Below are 4,485 nucleotides of genomic sequence, written 5' to 3' on the forward strand. Positions count from 1 at the left end.
CAGACATTAATCTAATTAAGAAAATAAAAGATAATAAAAAAAAATAGGTAATCTTGCCTATGCCGGTGGCAAAAATGAGAATTATTTATTTTAAATCAAACTGATCAGAAGCCAGACATATATTTATCGAGCAATCTCAATGAAAACAGGACTTTTTGCAATAACTATGTCAACGATATATAATAACTCTAAAAAAAACTTCAAGCTTGGACTTGGTTAAACAGAGTAACCCTGATTTATTTTGAAAACTGAAAGATGCCTTCTAAATAAACTGAACGTCCTCCTTTTTCATTCAACAATATGATTTGTTGCATTTGTGCTTTTTATAGCCTTTTATATAATTATTTTTATTTCTGCCCGCAGATTCCAGACTGCGTGCTACAGCTTCTATATTCCCTAATAGTTTCCTTTCCATATCATGAACAAGTTACGGTGACATTAAATATGATAATTTAAGGGAAAAGCCACAATTATCTCCTTTCTTACTTGTCCTAATTAAACTTATCCTCCACTGTACTTTTTTTTTTCCTAGAGAGAAACCCATTTTGTGTGTTTTAATAGCCTCTTGAATAATGAGGACAGTCGAAACCTTATCTCTCTTTTAAAATTTAGATGCGTTTATGGTATATACTGGCTGTAGAATAAACCCAGAAAAATCTTAAAAATGTCCAAAAACAGATATATATATATATATATATATTTATTTTTTTCTGTCGAACGTTATAAAAAGTGTCAGTCCACGTACTCATTGTGTAAGTGTCAATCTGTATTAGAGTGCAAACTAATACATTTTATTTGCTCAGTAATCTACAGAATCCTCATTGACACCAAATTATGTTTGGGGAAAAAACATAATTAATAAAGCTGATTTCAGCATCTGGGATGCAAATATTATCAGCCTGTTCATTGATTCTTGCCAGTGTGATCGGAAGGGTTAAAGCAGGCAACTTGTCCTACTGTGGCATTCACTACCCCCCATTTGAGCAGAACAGCTGGCTTCATTACCATGTAAATGAATCCAGCTGTTCTAAGACTTATTGTCTTAATAATTTACATTGTTCACTACCAAATCTTTAATTTCACATTCTAGGTCTCTTTGACCAGTCCAGATGTAACCTTTATCTCCAAGAAGTTCTGAAATATGAATGGAATGAAATATGATTATAAAGGGTCTATAAGCACAGTAGCTATAAATATCTGGGGTATTGGATGTATTAATGTCAATATCATATATAGGACGATGTTAAAGCTGCTTAATATAGATTGTTTTAACCCACTGCTGAGAAAATAGTTACTGGAAAGCTTCAAAATTAGAAATCTTGTGTATTCTTATGAAAAACATAGTAATTTGTACCTAAGGGCCTTAAGCATGCCATGATACATAGTAACATAGTAACATAGTAACATAGTTCATAAGGTTGAAAAAAGACCAAAGTCCATCAAGTTCAACCTATATACATATTGTGTCCCTACTGTGTTGATCCAGAGGAAGGCAAAAAACCCTTATGAAGCAGATGCCAATTGCCCCATACCAGGGGGGAAATTCCTTCCCGACTCCAAATATGGCAATCAGAATAAATCCCTGGATCAACGTTCTGTCCCTATTAATCTAATATCCATAACTTGTAATATTATTGCTTTCAAGAAACACGTCCAGGCTCCTTTTGAACTCTTTTATTGAGTTTACCATCACCACTTCCTCTGGCAGAGAGTTCCATAATCTCACCGCTCTTACTGTAAAGAACCCCCGTCTGTGCTGGTGTAGAAACCTTCTTTCCTCCAGCCGTAGAGGATGTCCCCTTGTTATAGATACAGTCCTGGGTATAAATACGTTTAAAACTTCAGTCTGGCAGTGTATGTAATACTGAGAGGGTGGTAGATAAGTGGAGCAACCTTCCAGCAGAAGACGAGAACAACGACCGATGAAAGTCTGACTATTTACATCAGGAAAAATGGGCAGACAAGACGGGGAGAATGGTTCCAATGCCAATATATGAAAAGGGTTCATTAAATATGCATGGGAACAAAAACCCACATTTTTAACCCACATTGTCACCCACACAAGTTTTCTAAGAACAAGACAGTCAAAAGTCCTTCTTCTCTTCTTCAGGAGCTCGGGGAATTTTGAGTGGCGCCATGGCATCAACATCACAATAATATGTATTTGATGTGCTGTAACTGAGCATGTTCTGGGCATTGTTTTAAATAATTCACTTAGTTACATAACTAGCAGTAAATATTTCACTAAGTACCCTAAAAATCTTCAATAAGCCAACCTCAAGCCCACCGCTTGAAGACAAATCATAATCAGTGTCTGATTTTCACCCTTTGGGAATTTGGTAGAAGGCTTTGCCAAGACCATGGTTGCTAAAATCTACTTATTAGTTTAGAAATGTCCTACTTTGAATGAAATCATATACATTTTCCCAAATAAAGATTTTTCGTTAATCGTTTATCTGATTGGATACATTTCCAAATTTTTATTTTTAAGCTTCTGTTCTCTTTGCTTCCAAAAATAATGAATATAAGTCCCAATTATTTTTAATAACCCACAATTACTGGGTTACATTAATGAAGCGTCTTTATCGTATGCATAATTCGGTGTGCACATCACGGACCTGTATTTACTGGAGGGATCTAGGATGTCAGATGTAGAAAGTTAGTTACTCTTTGCTCCTGACAGGTAAAAAGCATTGACAGTTTGCCATTTAAATGAATAAACAACATTGGACAGTTTACTGTCATCTTGGTCTGTGTTCTTGAGTCTTAATGATAAAGCGTAGTTAAGGAAAGCAATGAGTGCATAAAGTATAAAAAAAAATGGAAGCTGCAACCTTGTTTCAAAAGATTATGAGCCCGGGATGCAGTGTGGCCATACTGTGCTGCATGCTGACTCTGTTAATTTGCCTTGTTATAGCTCGAAATATACTCTGTTTCCTGATGCAGGCCTTCTTTGTGAATTCTGTGTATGGTGGGTGAAAAAAACAGTTTAGTTCATCAGGTGGAAGTAAACCACAAAAAAACACGACTCAAAGCTTTAGCACTGCTAACGGACTAAAATCCAGGAAGAAAACCAACCTCACCCCGCTTTGACATTTTCTGTTCATTCACTTTTTAGACGTTTAGGTGTGGCCTAGTGGCATAGCCCAAAATGCTGATAGCCCCGTGCGAGCTGTTGAGGGTCCTCTCTCTCTCTCTGTGAAGGTATCACGTTTTGGATGAACATGGCTGTGTTGTTGTAAATGTCACTGCACGTGTGTGAAATCAGCCCTTGCTTATGTGCAATTATATCATGGAGCAAATAAATGCAAGGAGCCAGTTTTAATAAAAAAAAATAGCCAGTGATGTAACATACCTTACAGTAAAGGACCAGTAAAGGACTTAATAGCAGCAGATATCATACTTGGCAGCATCAAATGGCCCACCTGTGCACCAACAAGCTTTGGGGTTCCATTAAGACTTGGGGTCCCCAGGTGCTGTGTATAGTAAGCTAGCTTAGAATTGAAAAAGTGGGTTTTATTTCATTTTGTTCCCATGACTGCAGAGTCAGAGGGTCCCTCTGGGTAACTAATAATTTGACAACCTGTTGTTTACCACAAGGCAGTATCATACTGAGTCTTGTGGTTTCTCTAGTAGAATGTTATTCAAAGTTTTTTTACCTGTGATCTAGTTCAATAAAATCTCATACACTCATGACCATGGGAGGGCAGGTAAGTCTAAGTGGCCCCATTTGCCCATTGTCCCCCCGGTAACTAACAAACACATTAGCACACATATTTACATACACCTGTACAAATGTACACACTCATGCAAACACACACTAACGCTAACACACATACAGATTCATGCTAACATACACATACATATTCATGCTAAAACACACTCCCCTTAACGTACACTTACCTGAGAGTGAGAGTATGCTCACTACCTCTCACTCTCTTACTCCCTACCTCACTCCCTTACCCCCTTAACCTCTTTCCTTGCCCAGAGCTTTCCTTCTAGCTGCTTGTACACACTGTGTGAGCAGCCTAGTTTTTACCACTTTTGACATATTTACTATCAATTCCAATACTGCTGCAGAATTCATAGCTCCCAACAGTCCTGACAACATATGCATGAAGCTGTTGTTTTGGTAAACTTGTTTTTTCATACCATGGTTGCTATGAAATGTAATCTTTATGAATGACCCCCAAACCAGCCACCTATTTTATTGAGCTAAATAATAACAGTACGCGGCAAGGCTAATAATTCTATTTCTGGGGTTTACTCCAATATTTTCCGATAATGTGTTAAAATTCCTCACTATCTATTACAGATGAATACAGGTGTATTCCCCTTAAATATGAAGATTATTTCTCAAATGAAGCAAATAGATCTGAAAAACTTATTTTAATAAAACATCTTAAATGGATATAAAAAGTATGGATATGTCTTTTGAATTTTAGAACACATCCAATGTCTTTTGATTCATTTGTAACCCAACAC

This window comes from Sceloporus occidentalis, unplaced genomic scaffold, assembly GCF_023333645.1.
Source record: "Sceloporus occidentalis isolate IW3139 unplaced genomic scaffold, rSceOcc1.0.p SCAF_83, whole genome shotgun sequence".
Lineage (NCBI taxonomy): Eukaryota > Metazoa > Chordata > Lepidosauria > Squamata > Phrynosomatidae > Sceloporus > Sceloporus occidentalis.